Genomic DNA, 16,785 nt, shown 5'->3' on the forward strand with positions numbered 1-16,785 from the left:
AATTGGACCTGAAGAGAGAGGGGACGTCGAGCAAGACAAAGAGCCCTCCCTGAAGCAGGTAGCACCCGGAGAAGTGCCAGAAACAGGCACTACGAGGATGCGTGAAACGGTGCTCGCCGAAGTTGCACAAAGGAGTCCCACGTCGCCAGAGACCAACTTAGAAAGTCGTGCAATGCAGGTTAGAGTGCCGTGGACCCAGGCTTGGCTGTGCACAAAGGATTTCCGCCGGAAGTGCACAGGGGCCGGAGTAGCTGCAAAGTCGCGGTTCCCAGCAATGCAGCCCAGCGAGGTGAGGCAAGGACTTACCTCCACCAAACTTGGGCTGAAGAGTCACTGGACTGTGGGGGTCACTTGGACAGAGTCGCTGGATTCGAGGGACCTCGCTTGTCGTGCTGAGAGGAGACCCAAGGGACCGGTAATGCAGCTTTTTGGTGCCTGCGGTTGCAGGGGGAAGATTCCGTCGACCCACGGGAGATTTCTTCGGAGCTTCTGGTGCAGAGAGGAGGCAGGCTACCCCCACAGCATGCACAAGCAGGAAAACAGTCGAGAAGGCGGCAGGATCAGCGTTACAGAGTTGCAGTAGTCGTCTTTGCTACTATGTTGCAGGTTTGCAGGCTTCCAGCGCGGTCAGCAGTCGATTCCTTATCAGAAGGTGAAGAGAGAGATGCAGAGGAACTCGGCTGAGCTCATGCATTCGTTATCTAAAGTTTCCCCAGAGACAGAGACCCTAAATAGCCAGAAAAGAGGGTTTGGCTACTTAGGAGAGAGGATAGGCTACTAAGACCTGAAGGAGCCTATCAGCAGGAGTCTCTGACGTCACCTGGTGGCACTGGCCACTCAGAGCAGTCCAGTGTGCCAGCAGCACCTCTGTTTCCAAGATGGCAGAGGTCTGGAGCACACTGGAGGAGCTCTGGACACCTCCCAGGGGAGGTGCAGGTCAGGGGAGTGGTCACTCCCCTTTCCTTTGTCCAGTTTCGCGCCAGAGCAGGGGCTAAGGGGTCCCTGAACCGGTGTAGACTGGCTTATGCAGAATTGGGCACCTCTGTGCCCAACAAAGCATTTCCAGAGGCTGGGGGAGGCTACTCCTCCCCTGCCTTCACACCATTTTCCAAAGGGAGAGGGTGTCACACCCTCTCTCAGAGGAAGTTCTTTGTTCTGCCATCCTGGGCCAGGCCTGGCTGGACCCCAGGAGGGCAGCTGCCTGTCTGAGGGGTTGGCAGCAGCTGCAGTGAAACCCCAGGAAGGGCAGTTTGGCAGTACCAGGGTCTGTGCTACAGACCACTGGGATCATGGGATTGTGCCAACTATGCCAGGATGGTATAGAGGGGGCAATTCCATGATCATAGACATGTTACATGGCCATATTCGGAGTTACCATGGTGAAGCTACATATAGGTAGTGACCTATATGTAGTGCACGCGTGTAATGGTGTCCCCGCACTCACAAAGTTCAGGGAATTGGCTCTGAACAATGTGGGGGCACCTTGGCTAGTGCCAGGGTGCCCTCACACTAAGTAACTTTGCACCTAACCTTTACCAGGTAAAGGTTAGACATATAGGTGACTTATAAGTTACTTAAGTGCAGTGTAAAATGGCTGTGAAATAACGTGGACGTTATTTCACTCAGGCTGCAGTGGCAGGCCTGTGTAAGAATTGTCAGAGCTCCCTATGGGTGGCAAAAGAAATGCTGCAGCCCATAGGGATCTCCTGGAACCCCAATACCCTGGGTACCTCAGTACCATATACTAGGGAATTATAAGGGTGTTCCAGTAAGCCAATGTAAATTGGTAAAAATGGTCACTAGCCTGTTAGTGACAATTTGGAAAGAAATGAGAGAGCATAACCACTGAGGTTCTGGTTAGCAGAGCCTCAGTGAGACAGTTAGGCACCACACAGGGAACATATACATGCACACCTATGAGAACTGGGGCCCTGTGTGACAGGGTCCCAGTGACACATACATATAGGCCACAAACCTATGAGCACTGGGGTCCTGACCAGCAGGATCCCAGTGACACATAACAAACATACTGAAAACATAGTGTTTTCACTATGAGCACTGAGGCCTGGCTATCAGGATCCCAGTGAGACAGTGAAAACAGTGACAAACACCCTGACATACACTCACAAACAGGCCAAAAGTGGGGGTAACAAGGCTAGAAAGAGGCTACCTTCTCACACTATCCCTACTAGGAAACAGCATCCAGGCCTTCACCAACACCACTGTTCCAACAGTACCTCATCCCACAAACAGTGTCATCAGCAACCATCAAATGATTCTCAGACCCAGACTGAGAAGCACTGTTTGTGTGTCTACAAAGCAGACCCACACTATGTTACGCTGCAAACAACCGGGATTAAACACAAACCATGATCAATCTATACCACGTGGCAACAATAGAATCCTATGGCGCGTGCAACCACAATCAACCTCTGTGCACACTTGCAATTACACGCTACATGTTGTAAAACAAATACATGCAAACACTTTAAATAACTGCATGGAATCATGTGCGCATACTGTCTACAACCTCAATCAAAGGTACCAAAGACTCAACTGTGCATACCCTTGTGATCAAATACCACCTGTGATCCTACCTTGCATGCAGGCTCTAAGTCTACAATCAAATACTGCTCTCATTCGCTATTCAACTCAGCCCTTATTTCAACAATGCACGCAACCAAGATAAATCACCACATGCTCCTGATCAAACACTACCAATGATTCTATACCTCATACCCCCGATCAAACAATGGTACTTGTTAACTGCTGCCCACACTCACAATAAAATGTTACAAACATTCATTGGAGTAGTCCCATAACAAAGCATTGCACACTGCAAGCCAGGACTCCAAGCTTTGAAAAGCCAAACATAATTTGTTGAGGGATAGGGAGATTGCATATGCTAATCAATCTCCCCTGACATATGAAAGGTATAAAAATAAAAAGGGGAGCTACGCACACGTCTAACTTACAATTCACCGTAAACTGATAAAATCTAGAAGAGTCTTCAACTTACTGTATGTTTGTTCCCACAAACTGGTGTGCTGTATCTGTCCAAAATTCTCTTATTCATACTCGATTTCTCTAGTCTTCATGCACACATCATGACCATGCCTGCAGAAGTTCCAGTGAATCAAGTCAGCAAAATGGCCTATGGTGATCTCTTGTAAAGTACACACCAGTTCTTAAAAGTGATGTGGAATCATTTCAGACCAAGATACAGGGATGATCACGTCCAGGCACGAGAAAGGAAGTTGATGTGCTCCACATGGTAGCACTCTCAACTTCAAGCAAAGTCCTGCGGCCTTATTCTCAGACCTCCGTAGCAAGTCTATGTTTCTTGAGGTGGACCTTTGGGCCGCCAGCCATAAAAAAAATTACTGATCACTTGTATGCCCTCCTCAACCTCTCAATGCAAACGGCTCAGGGCATGATAAGCCCGGCCAAAATAAAACCCATTCAAAGCAATGAATTCTGAAGAGCTCCTGCCATAAGTTTGGAGCCGGACCACTTCCTCAGAGACCTGTCCTCAGATGTCAGGGTGAGTGGCGCATGCCCTGAATGCAAAAGGGGATGCTGAGCTGGTAACCATTTGAGCTGCAGTCTGAGACCCAGCAAGCAAAAGCAGCCTGTGATTAATTGTTACCCAACCTTGCTAATACACACTCCAGCATTCCTGCTGCTGCCATGATGACCATCAGCAGATGCAAACACTCGCACATGTCCATCCCACTTTCAAATGATGCCTGTGATGACATGATAACCCGATGATCAAATGCTGGTCAAGATCAAACGCTGCACACATGTGGGATCTCAAGTTATCCCTAATCAAACACTTCCCGAGCCCATGATTAACAGATGCATGCATATGTAATCAAACATTTCAGACACCTGCAATCCAACGCGGCTTCTCAAAGAGACACTGCACTCCACAGTAAATCAAATGTTGCGTGTGCAAGCGATTGCATGCTGCATGCACCAGGGACACACAGGTGCAAGTATTCCATTTGTAAATACTGCAGTAACTCTTGTTAGAGTGGTGGTGTGTCCAGCAAGAAACACATCCCCATCCCAAGGTGCATGATTCTCTGTTCAAGAGCTGCCACAAGCTCAAAGCTGCGCGTCATCGGACTCTACCTGCAATCAAAGGTCACCTTTTACCAAACATTATCTGCAATGGCTATCAAATGATGCCAGTGTTAGCTGCTGTCCACCTCCATGGAGGTAAAACACCTGTGTCAAATCTGGCAAGCAAGACTACCATCACAAAACCATCTTACTTGGCCACTGTCCTGCTGGGTTTGTATTACTTTCAAAAGTACTTTTCAAGGCAAATTGGCAGAACTAGGCTTAAATAACAGGGTTCTTTTTTAAATGTAAGGGTCTCAACCTAGGGCATTAAATACAGGCGGAAAAATGTTGCTACCCAAGGGAAAGCTTTAGCACCCAAGCATGTGTCTACCAACAGGGTGGTTTATATTCACATATTCAGTTGCTAATCTTGGATCTTCAAGTCATTATGTCACATTTCATTTATAAAGCACGATTAAGTTTCAATTTGCTGTGGAAGAAAAAGACCAGTGGTATGTAAAAGTAAAACTGAAAAGACTGGAAATCAAAATAATGGCAAAGTGGATTCAGGGTAAAATGTATCCTATTAGAACTTGATGCGAATATACATATCTTGAGCATAGCAATCAAATATTGCACAGGGTGTAACAAAGTCCGCCGCTGCCTGGAGATATGGGGAGTTAAAATACCAATTGTACTGCAAAATATAATAATGCAACAAGAAGAATCGAAAAAACAGCTCCTAGGGTATCTAAAAGAGATGAACATGAGCCAAATATCTGTACAAATTAGTCATCTGAAACTTAGCTGCACGTAAACTGATTTAATATTTGCACCAAGTCAGCACATCCGAAGAACGTATCGAGCCTAACAACTGCTGCAACAGGTCAACTTACAAATCTGGCAGTGAATCTAGGTCACATTTACAAAGGTTTCAATTGTGGTGCAAGAAAGAGAAATAAGTGGCTTTAGATTAAAGGTTTTCAAGAAAACTGTGAAATTAACAGCAAACTGCAGCTTTTGTCTAACGGAGTCTAAAGCACTATGGACCAGATGTATCACGCATTTTTGCCGTTGCAAAAATGCATTTTGGTATGTATGAATCTCAATTTGAGATTCGGTAACTTGTTACCGAATCCAAATTGGATTTGCGACTAAATACAAATTCGGTATTGGGAAGGGGCGTGTCAAGGATGTCCCTTCCTAATACCGAATCCCAGCAGTCACATTTACCACCTAGTTCAAGTAGGTGGTAACCTATTTACAAATTCCCTTGGGGTTCCCTTCCCCTTTGTGAATGAATGCAAAAAAAAATTTAAGAGCAGGCACGTGGGACCACTGGCTACTATTAAAAAATGAAAAGAAAACTTTTAATTTTTCTTTTTTAAACGCATCTAGTTTTCCTAAAAGGAAAACGGGCTGCATTAAAAAAAAAAAAAAATGCTTTATTTAAAAGCAATCACAGACATGGTGGACAGCTGAGCCCAGCAGTCCACCATCCCTAAGATTGTAGCCATTAACAATGGGTCGCGAATTGCAACCTACCTCATGAATATTAATGAGGTAGGTCGATTTGCAAGCCGTTGGGAATCGCTAAATGAACTCCTTGAGTTTCATACATTCAAATATCGATTACCTAATTGTGATTCGCAGAAAATCACAATTAGGTAGTCGCTATTAGGAAAAATGATACATCTGGCCCTATATTTCTCAAAACCAAGAAGAGACAATTCTCACAGTCTGAAGACACTAGGCTTGGAAAAGTTGATCGGTCCACACTGAGTTGATAAACACAGAAAGAACAAAAGAAGAAGCAAGCTTCATCATTGACCTTAGTAAGAGCAGCCGGGGAAGTACGTATCGAAGAGAACCTGCAGGCCACCGCTCGGGAACATAGGCTCAGTCCTCTACTCCAGAACAAAGAAGGTCCTCTTTGTCTTGAAGGACCAACAAAATGTCAAATGGACATCTCACAACACCAGCCTACGTCTTGGGCAACTAAACCAACTGCAGCGTATCCCTGTTACAATTTCCAATTACTTCCAGTCGCCGCTTGGAAATATTCTATAATAAACTGTAGTCATTTTATTGAGGTGTATCAGTGACTACTGATTTGAGCTGGTATTTAGCATCAAATGCAAGAAGGTCTTTTGTTTGATCTGTGGTGCTAACGCAGTCCTGTTCCCAAGGCAATGGCCAAAATCCATTGCACCCATCTATAATCAGAGACAGATCCCTCACAAGACACATTTAAGTAGTGAGCCAGGGAATATCCTCAATACGATTAGTTACTGCAGACGGTTTGGTCCTTAAAACTACATATAATGGAACTTTAATGCCTGCTGCGCAGATGCTATGCCTGCAGAAACCGGTTCAGACACGTGGATCAGGAAGCTGAATTTTCATTCAGTCATGAAGTGTCAGCTAGGGCTTATTTAGAGGGAGCGTGAAAACCACATCTATGTGAAAGGTTCAAAGACTATCTCACATCATCATTTAACATGCAAAGACTTTGGATTCTAACCTTTCTTAACTAAGCAAATCTTATACTGTGTGTCGACGATACCACACACGACAACAAACCCATGGAAACAAGAACTCATAGACTGACTTAGACATCCATGTCAGCTTCTACAGTCAGTAAGACCTGCTTCTTTTTGTTTATAGGATTCCTGATTTTGGGGGGGGGGGAGGAGAACGATGATGTATGTTAGAGATGGAACTACCAGTAAGCACTGCATGGCATTAAGAGATCTTTCTGCAATATTAACTGTACTGTATCAAAATTAATAAAGGAATAAACAAAAACAAAAAATGTCGAAAAACAAGTGGAACCAATAGTAGGCCTATGGTGACTGGTGGAAAGATATTACACATTAGCCAATTAAGTAAAAGGGCATCATGCAGTACTTAAACACACAAAATGGTCTAAGAAGGAGAAGCCTCTCCTCCTTAACCTATTTTGTGTGTTTAAGTGTCGCTAATTGGGAGGATGCATAAGGAGGAAACACGTCTCTGCTCTCTTTTTTAGGATCCAGCGCGCGCAAGCGCTCTGGCCCCTGTTGTAATCTCTCTGTGGGATTTTAACCACGCCCATCAGTTTGGTTGGTTCATGGGCTTGCCTTTTAAAGTTTGCTTGATTTCATTAGTGAAAGGCATGCACACGTCATGCCTTTTCAGGGGTTTAGCCCGCCTCGAGCGCACCGGTAAACTACTGAAAACATACGAGGCTCCTTGTTTTCAGCAAGTTTTCCGGACTCATTTATCTTTTCATTTCCTGCACAGCGCGATCTCGCTGGGCAGAAGTCGAGCGCTTTGCATGTCATGGCGACCATCGGCTCGCACATGTGAAACTGTTTTACTTTTCATTATTAGTTTATGTGGCAAGAAAAGTCTGGTTGAGAGTTTACAACGCTCATAGGTCTAACATGAGCAAACACGAGACCTGTTGCATTGCGAATGCTTGTTTGTGTATGCTGTACTGCCACTAAATAAAAATTAGGTCCAGATACATTTATTTCCTACCTCATGGTCCACCCTGAAAATATAAAACAGTCAGGAGTCTGAAAATGGAAAGTGGGCCTGTCTGCCGTTTAATGACTAGGGCTTGAAGGTAAAACAGGATATCCAATTAAAATCAGAAAGATCCCCTATGCACAACAGACCAATACAACAGGGACTTGACTGCGAGGTACACAATACTGCACATTTTACAAACCTGGTCTCTGGTAACCGCGTGTGGGAAGTCAGTCCTACGTGTTAATAGCTTTTTTTGCCCATTGAGGGTCTATCAAGGGAGAAATGAATATCCTGGGGCAAAAGCAACCATGAAGGTTATTGTCAGACATTGCAGACTGTCAGCCGAACACATTGGATCAGCATCACAGCCTCTGATGGAAGAGAGGGGGCGGGATAACACCGTTTTGGGGCACTCTTTCCAATTTTCACTCGTTTCAGTACTGAGTTGCACAACAGCATCTACTTAAAAAGATAAATATTGAACAGCAATGAATCATTGTAAAACCCTGAGCCAAACCAACACATGAAATATATATAATGGATGAGTATTATATTCTGATGCCCCTGGTTAAGAATTTCCTCGATTTTGTGGATTTTTAACCTATTATTGGAGACATTTGAGAATGATGGAGATGTCACGGAGGACAGCAGAAAATTTCTAGGTCTACGTGAACGTCTTCCCTGATAATGGCCAACAATTTTGATTTTTTGTGACACAACTGAGCTAAAATAATTGATCTCACAGGAAGGTTCTGGAGAAAAGCAGAGTGAACAGAGCTTTACATTTTGCTTGCTATGGAAAGCGCAGCACAAGGCGCTGAAGAACTGAGATGCACTCCAACCTCCTGCACCTCCATTCTCATTGGTTGATGGCCTTGATACATGAGAAATGCACTGTGGAACCCCTCACGGAGCCCATTATAAGCGGCCAAGGAATGCTTAACTGGGTGGGCTTCTCGCACCGCCTGGTCCACCAGCTTCTCACACTGTGAAACAGGGGACGGACAAATCCTTCTAGAGCAAGAACCCCATTTTATCTGTGCTACGGGCACTTAAAAAATATATTATGAAATTAAGATGTGCATGAATGGTTTGGCAGAAACATCAATGACCGACTGTCCCATGCCTGGTGAATATGACAAAGCTGGTTTACTGAAAGAAAAGTCTCAGGGGCACACGTGGTGCACACAGCACTTGACAAATACAAACCTTCTGTAGCTAACACATTTTGACAGCATTTCACATACTTTTCATTTAGCAAGACAATGCAATGGTTTACAATACTGTTTTTACAAACGTTTGACACGAAAAGTATGTTTTCATCGGTGAAAGGTGTGAACAGCAACAGTGACTTTTTGGTGGTGGTCATTTTAAAGAACAGCACCACCAGAAACTGACCTGAGACCACTGAACTCATCTAACTCACTCTTTCTTCAAGGCTCTCTGCCCTCTCCCTCACCGCGGGATTAAACCACTCAGGGGTCTGCCCCTATTTTTCAAGCCACATTTATTCTCTTTATTGATTTAACCTAACCGTGCCTGCAGCTTTTTTTGATCTGTTGGCATGCAACAAGAATAAACATCCCCTCCCTTTCCATTTCTGAATATCTTAATTCTGCCTATAGTTTGACCATCCCTCTTTTCATCAGTCATTCTCAGATCTCTTTCTTCATTCTTTGACGGCTCCTACACACCTTTCAGTTTTCTAATCCTCCAGGTGCCCATGCTTTCGCTCCGTCAAGTGATTTAAGATAGAGTGAAATGTTCTTCTTTTCCACTTCGACTTGCTTGCCCTCTCTCTTTTCTACCTTCCTTCGAATTCCACCCCTCAGCCCTCCTACTGCGATCCCCCACTACTCACAACCTGGGGGCCACCTTTGATTCTCCTTCTAAATTCTTTGCTTCCATCTCCATCCTTGCTCCAGAAGATCTCAACTGTGGACTCCAGGCCTCGTCCGTCATTCCCTTCCATTGACTATAGATTTTTTCCTCACAGCCCTTCGTTTTACACCTCAACTACTGCCTCAAACTGTATCTTGACGTCTTTTCTTACTCAACTCCAAATTTTCCAACTTCTATGGCTTGTTTCCTTTACAACCTTCTGTGGAGTGCTTAATCCTCGATTCTTCACCACCACTTATACAACTACCCATCTCTCAAATAATCTTTTCCAAATGTCCTTTTATCAGCTGAAAATGTATTTAAGGTTTCTTCTCCACTACATCTTTCACTCAACCCCCATACCCACCTCTACGCTCTCCTTCCTGCTACACTCCTTCACTACTCCCTTTGCCTTTCTAATTCCAGTTCCTTTCACTTGCATCTTCCTCTCTTTGGGAATTCTGTGCATCTGGACACGTTTCAATTGCACTTTATTCTTTCTGGTAGAAAATTTAAGTATACAAGTTTAACTCTCATTTTCAACTTTGTTTCTTCACTGGTTCCCAACCTATGGTCCGGGGACCCCTGGGGGTCCGCAAAGCCTCCTCAGGGGGTCCACGACTGCTTAGAAAATCAAATAGCATTAACAGATTAGGTCCCCAGCTTTCAGTACTGAGTCAGTGGGGGGATCCCGGGACTCCAATAAAAATTCAGTGGGTTCCCCGGGTTCCAGTAATGAGAAAGTGGGGGTCCACAATAGGTTGGGAACCACTGTTCTAGCTCACCCACTGCCACACTCTTGTTAAGGTAAGGAAGGCCCTCTGTCTTCCCTCAAGCAAGGCAAGAGTGTCTTAAAAGGAATGAAGTACATACAAACATGAAACATGTTGAACAAGCTACATGGCAGCCACGACTTCCAATGACATCAGCCAATGTTCGAAGGAGTGACATGGAATTTAAAGGTTTGTGAAAACCAGGCCAACACCGCTGGCCTACCAGATGTTCCCTTGACAAACGTTATAAAATGAAATTTCAATCATGAAGAGTTTGTAATCAGTCAGACTCACATCCTACGGCCATTATTGCATTTTGTGTAGCTGCAACATGAATGCGACAACAGACCTATCGATCTGGTGCCCGGACCCAAGTTTTATCACTTTGTGGGAGTCCGAACCCTTACTCCTACGCTTCTCTTGGCAGATTATGGCCCACAAACATTTTGTTCAGATACAGCTGAAGGCCAAATATCACCAGCAAGCAAGCCAGTGGCCAGAACACCAATTTGAAGAGATCACGTAGGCAATCCAAATGAGAAAAAAACTTGCACGATGCACGAATTTATCTAGATCACCTTTCTGAACAGTTATATGTGGTATCCAGTGGGGCTAGTTTTGATGATAAAATCATGGAAATAACACAAAGGACCTGACTTCGAGTGCGGCAGGCGGAGTATATTCCATCGGCATGGTGAACTTCTATATGACCGACATGTCGAGGGAACTCCGCTCGCTGTAGTCAGAGATGTCCGTTGATCCAGCGGACATATTACATAGAAAATGTGCAGTCCGGCTGCATTAACATAACGGGGCGGGACAGCACACTTTTAATTATTTTTTTATTTTCAAAAAGAAAATCCCAAAGCAGATTTTTTTTGTAACAAAAAATGCACTCCTTCACAATGGGTCTTTTCTCCAATGGCATGGGGGGGGGGTCATTAAAATATTTGTACTTTCACTCACCCCCACATTTTGGATTGAAGTGTCTGAAAGTAAAACACGCCATTTGCTTGTTCACTCTGAACAGGGCGGGCAGATAAATGGCAAAAACTCCGATGGAGGTGTATGTCAGCAAGTAGTCCCCGCCGCTGATATACTGAAGGTCTGCATGACTCTAAATAAGGCAGCGGATCTTCAGGTGGCGGGGTACCCTTTCTGCGCACAGCAATCGGGCCCAATGTCTCTAAGACAGGGAACTGCCCACCTACACTTTCAAAGTACTGTCTAAAACATGATGGGTGTAAAGCCATTAGTCAGAAACAAATGCCCACTTTGCTAACAACTACGTTGTCATGGCTGCCTCCTACTTTGGCAACAACCAATCAGTAAACTCCTATTCTACATGGACAGGAATCTGCCCGGTACTCAGGGTGTCCAAGATGGTTGTTGAAAAGAGACCTGTGATCAAGGCACACTCGGCATCAATCAACTGAGAAACCACCAGTTACCAAAGGAAGCTGAGGGAACATCCCTACCAAAATACCTGGATCGGGGAGGTCAACCTAAGCCTGTCTCATCACACAGGGGTCAGACCTCCCTCCATTGCATCATCTGAACACCCTCAAGAAGCTGGAGGTACACAAGAGATCACAGGATTCTGTTACAAAACAAAAATCCTGCCACCGACCTGGCTGAACAAGTTGGAGCAACACATGGCCTGGAGGAGCTTTGGACAATCTTCGCAGGGCCTACCAGACCTTAAGGCTGGTGGGGCCACAGCCACTGGTCGGACATCTCGCGGGACCTGGACTGCAAAGCCGCCTAGTCTGTCCTACCACCACTTCGGCGAACTTGGAAGAGGGGGGCGAATCAAAGGGCTCTTGGTGAGAGCGGGAAAATAAAATAAAAAATGTCAAGCGCGATTATGATTTAATAATTGAAAACTGGAATAATGAGAAGCATAACAAAATGAAAAAAAAAAAAAAACAGGAAAATTGGATATGAAACTCAGCGATGCCCCAAACAAGCCTGACTCTAGCGGAGAATGGGAAGTCGGAAGCAGACGTGTGAGATGGGGAGTGCACCCCTCTCTTATGAGCCCCAGTGACGAATAACATACGGTTTATGGAAGTTTGCAGCACAGCGAAGATACCAGCATCAGCGCGACAGAGGTAACATTTACAGCTTGGTTAGATGACGGGTCATGCACTCACACCTGTTTTATACCGCCATGCTTCTGAATACTACATCTAAGCGAGCGAGAGAGACACACACACCTGGACAACAAGTTAGGAATGCATGAAACATACTCAATCTTAAAATAATGATGTGGCATTTCGTGGGAGCCTCCCCCGGCAGCTGCAGAACTGCGAATGCAGAATTGCCAGTTTTATCTGAATGCCACTAGACGTCCGTACAATGCATACTCTATACAACATGCACAGTCAGGACAAAAAAATCCTCCAAACACAAATTCTGCCCCGGATGTGAGACAAAGAGGCTGCCGAGCGGGGTGCAAAGCGATTCCACACACTCTCTCTGTTGTATTCTACGCAGGCATGCTCCTCATCGATTTATCTCCGATACCACATGCAATCAATAATTACTGGATGGCTGGTCGGGGCGAGAGCTCGGGCGACGTGAGAGACTTACCTCTGTCCGCCTCACCGGTGGGAATGATGCGCTGTCCTCGTTTCCGCTGCACGGCTCTAGAGACAATGGAAATGGGGGGTCATTAAACACAGGGAAGGCACCCCCGATCAAGTGCCGCGCGGATCTGAGGGATCTAGTGAGTAACCTTAGGGATCCGGAGAGAGGGGGCGCTCAGGAGCCGCCACCGGGGTGCATGCACACAGTACAATGGATTTTGCAGAGAAATATCCAGGCGATGGAGCGCTCTTTGCCTCCCGGGAGAATTGGTATTTTTTCATTCCCGTGAGCCTGGCATCTCCGCCGGAGCGTGAGGTGTGTAAAGGGGACGCGACCCCCCCTCCTCCCGTCTTATGCAAGGCTGCGGGGGCTGGTCTCTGCAACCCCTCCCCGGGATCCTCTCCTACCCACCGTATTCTTTATTCTAGACACCTTTTGACATTTTATATCGTATGGTATTGTTTATTGATAGTTGGAAACACTGTTTCATCATCAAAAATACATCCATCAAAACAATTAAAAACATGTTACAACAGATAACGACGACAATACCTATCTGAAGTAGTCTGCTTTACTCATTTGTTTTAATTGTTTTGATGGATGTGTGTTTTGATGATAAAACATAATGTTTCGAACTATCAATACACGACAAGCCTTGTACATCACCGAGAGAGAGGACCTGATTAGTGTGGGCAGGAAACCACTACACTTTATACAACAATGATGCACATATAGGACATTCGTGGCATACGGACAAGAGAACCCTTCAGCCTCACCCCCATCACCTTAGCAATGACTGCCGAGAAATGGAGGGACTCCCCAGGAAAAGAGAGAGAGGGTACGGGGAGACGGTGAGAGGAAGAGACGGAGGGGGCAAGAGAGGGAGACAGATAACGGGGGGCAGAGAGGGAGAGAAAGGGGAGAGAGGAAGAGGAAGGGAAGAGAGGAATAGAAGGGAGAGATAAAGAGGGGAAGAAAAAGGGAGCGACAGGAAAAGGAAGAAAGAGAGGGCAGGGAGAGAAAGAAAAGACAGAGAGAGAAGGTGAGAATTTGAGAGAGATGGAAGGAGAAGAGAGGAAGAGAGAAGAAAAGAGGAGAGAGAATGGAGAGGTTGAAAGAAGGAGAGAGAAGGGGAGAAGCAGAGAGTGAAAGGGAGAGAAAGGTAGATAGAGAAACAGTGGCGGTGAGAGAGAGAGAAAAAAATACAGAGGGAAGGAGAAAGCAAAGGGTGAGAGCGAGAAGGGACGATAGAGAAGGGGTGAAAAAAAGAGGGAGGAGGGGAGAGAGAGATGGGGAGAGCGGAAGAGAGAAGGGGAGGGAGAAACAAAGGGCAGAGAAGAGGGGAGAGGGAGAGAGCAAGATGGGCAGTGAGGGAGAGAAGGAGAGACAGAGGGGGAGGGAGAGAGAGAAAGAGGGGGAGGGAGAGAGAGAAAGAGACGGAGGGAGAGAGAGAAAAAAGAGAGAGACGGAGGGAGAGAGAGAGGGGGGAGGGAGAGTGAGAAAGAGCGAGGGGGAGAGAGAAAGAGGGAGGAGGGGAAAGAGATGGGGAAAGAGAAAGGGAGAGAGAAACAAGGGGCGAGGGAGAAAGAAAGATAGTAAGAGAGGGAGAGAGAAAGACAGAGGGGAGGGAGAGGGAGAGAGCGAGAAAGAGAGAGGGTGAGAACTACTGCTTTACCAGCTCTGGTCCCACCACTACTTCTCCTCTCGACCGAGACAGAATCCAGTATTTTCCGGACGGTCCGGACCGGTGGATGCTTTTTTGTGAAAGGGTCGCAGTAAGACACGGACAGACAATGCGCACCCCCTGGGACCAGGATAGGCTGCCAATGTAATTTCACAAACGTGTGTAGAGCACTCACTGGCAGAGGGAAGAGCCACACGTCAGGTGGTGCTGAACCGCCTTGCAGCGCATCTCCAGAGTCAAACCCAACACCAGCAGCGCTTTGAGTCCCTCTGTCGAGGCACACGCACAGGCTCCTTCTAAGCACGTATAAACTTGCATTCACCCACCTGCTGCAAACGTCAGACTGAGGCGCTATAGTTTGGGACACACAATGAGGACACATGGAAGAGGCTCGCAGTGGCGGACAGGGATGCGCATGGGCCTTCTATGTTTAGCATCAGGTGATGGAGGGATGGTTGAGTGTCCAGCTGGGCGCCCTGAAGCCTCACACTGTCACCACCTTTGGGCCATGACAGGTGGAGCTTCGAGGAAGAGCAGTCACATAGTCCAATAAGAGCTATCTGGGCTCCTTCAGACAGGTGAACTTGGGGATCTACAGAAGTGACACCTGGGTGAGTGAGAAGAGACACCCTGAGCATCCACGGAAGGGGGTGCCCAGGAGTCCTTAGCAGGTGACGACACACTTGGGTGTCCCCTGGAGGGTCAAACGTGGGCGTTCCCAACAATCGGCTGAGGGGTGCAGTCACTATAAAGCCCCACAAAGGAGACGTTAGGGGGGCATTTCCCTGCAGTACTAGACAATCCCGTGCAACACGCATGTGCTATTCACTGACCCTGCCCCAGCCACACCTACCCAAGTCTGGTTGTGTACCGCTTAACCCCTTCGGGCAAGCAGCAATAGAGGCCGCCCCTGTGCCCCTGGGCTGGGTCTGCCCAGTATAATGTGCTGCAGACGGTGCATGTCCTGGTTACTGCAAGTGATGCTCCCTGATCTGCAGCGAACCACCGAGTTACCTGCCCCCAGGTGCCCCTGTGCTCTGTTCACAATGCTTCTATAAACTTCTGTCAGTCCCTTGTGCTTCTATACACTTCTGTCAGTCCCCTGTGCTTCTATACACTGCTGCCTGTCCCCGCTGTTTCTACCAACTGCTCTCTGACCTGGCTGTTTCCATAAACTGCTCTCTGTACCCGATGTTTCCATAAACTGCTGTCTGTCCCCAGTGCGTCTATCAATTGCTCTCTGTCCCCGGTGCTTCTATAAACACCACTGTGCCCCCGGCGTTTCTATAAACTGCCCTCTGTCCCCGGTGTTTCCATAAACTGCTCTCTGTCCCCAGTGCTTCTATTAACTGCTCTCTGTCCCAGGTGCTTCTATAAACACCACTCTGTCCCCGGTGTTTCCATAAACTGCCCTCTGTCCCCTGTTCTTCTATAAACTGCTGCCTGTCCCCGCTGTTTCTACCAACTGCTCTCTGTCCCCGCTGTTTTAATAAACTGCTCTCTGTACCCGGTGTTTCCATAAACTGCTCTCTGTCCCCAGTGCTTCTATCAAATGCTCTCTGTCCCCGGTGCTTCTATAAACACCACTCTTTCCCCGGTGTTTCCATAAACTGCTCTCTGTGCCTTCTGTTTCCATAAACTGCTCTCTGTCCCCAGTGCTTTTATCAACTGCTCTCTGTCCCCGCTGTTTCCATAAACTGCTCTCTGTCTCCGGCGTTTCTATAAACTGCTCTCTGTACCCGGTGTTTCCATAAACTGCTCTCTGTCCCCGGTGTTTCTATAAACTGCTTTCTGTCATCGGTGGTTCTGTAAACACCACTCTGTCCCCGGTGTTTCCATAAACTGCTCTCTGTCCCCGGTGCTTCTATAAACACCACTCTGTCCCCGGTGTTTCCATAAACTGCTCTCTGTCCCCGGTGCTTCTATAAACACCACTCTGTCCCCGGTGTTTCCATAAACTGCTCTCTGTCCCCGGTGCTTCTATAAACCGCTCTCTGTCCCCGGTGTTTCCATAAAGTGCTCTCTGTCCCCTGTGCTTCTATAAACTGCTGTCCGTCCCCGGTGCTTCTATAAACTGCTTTCTGTCCGCTGTGGCGATGCAAAGTGCATTGTTGCACCCCTGCCACGTCTTTCTGCAGGTTACCTGGGGTAGGCTACTCTCTAGCCTGGTACTGCCTCAGACTACACTCTATGCTGCCTCAGAGTACACTTTATGCTGCCTCTACGCTCTACTGCCTTAGACTACACTCTATGTTGCCTCAG

At 46.7% G+C, this 16,785-nt stretch overlaps 1 protein-coding gene across 3 annotated transcripts in view; it reads right to left on the minus strand.

Annotated features, from left to right (window-relative positions):
* Positions 1-16,785, minus strand: part of SCAI (suppressor of cancer cell invasion) — a 538,528-nt gene that overhangs the window by 515,725 nt on the left and 6,018 nt on the right. For all 3 annotated transcript variants that reach the window (XM_069241740.1, XM_069241742.1, XM_069241741.1), the window contains exon 2: positions 12,843-12,898. The gene's annotated coding sequence lies outside the window, so the exon portion shown is untranslated. The remainder of the gene's footprint in view (positions 1-12,842; positions 12,899-16,785) is intronic.

Source organism: Pleurodeles waltl, chromosome 6 (genome assembly GCF_031143425.1).
Source record: "Pleurodeles waltl isolate 20211129_DDA chromosome 6, aPleWal1.hap1.20221129, whole genome shotgun sequence".
Lineage (NCBI taxonomy): Eukaryota > Metazoa > Chordata > Amphibia > Caudata > Salamandridae > Pleurodeles > Pleurodeles waltl.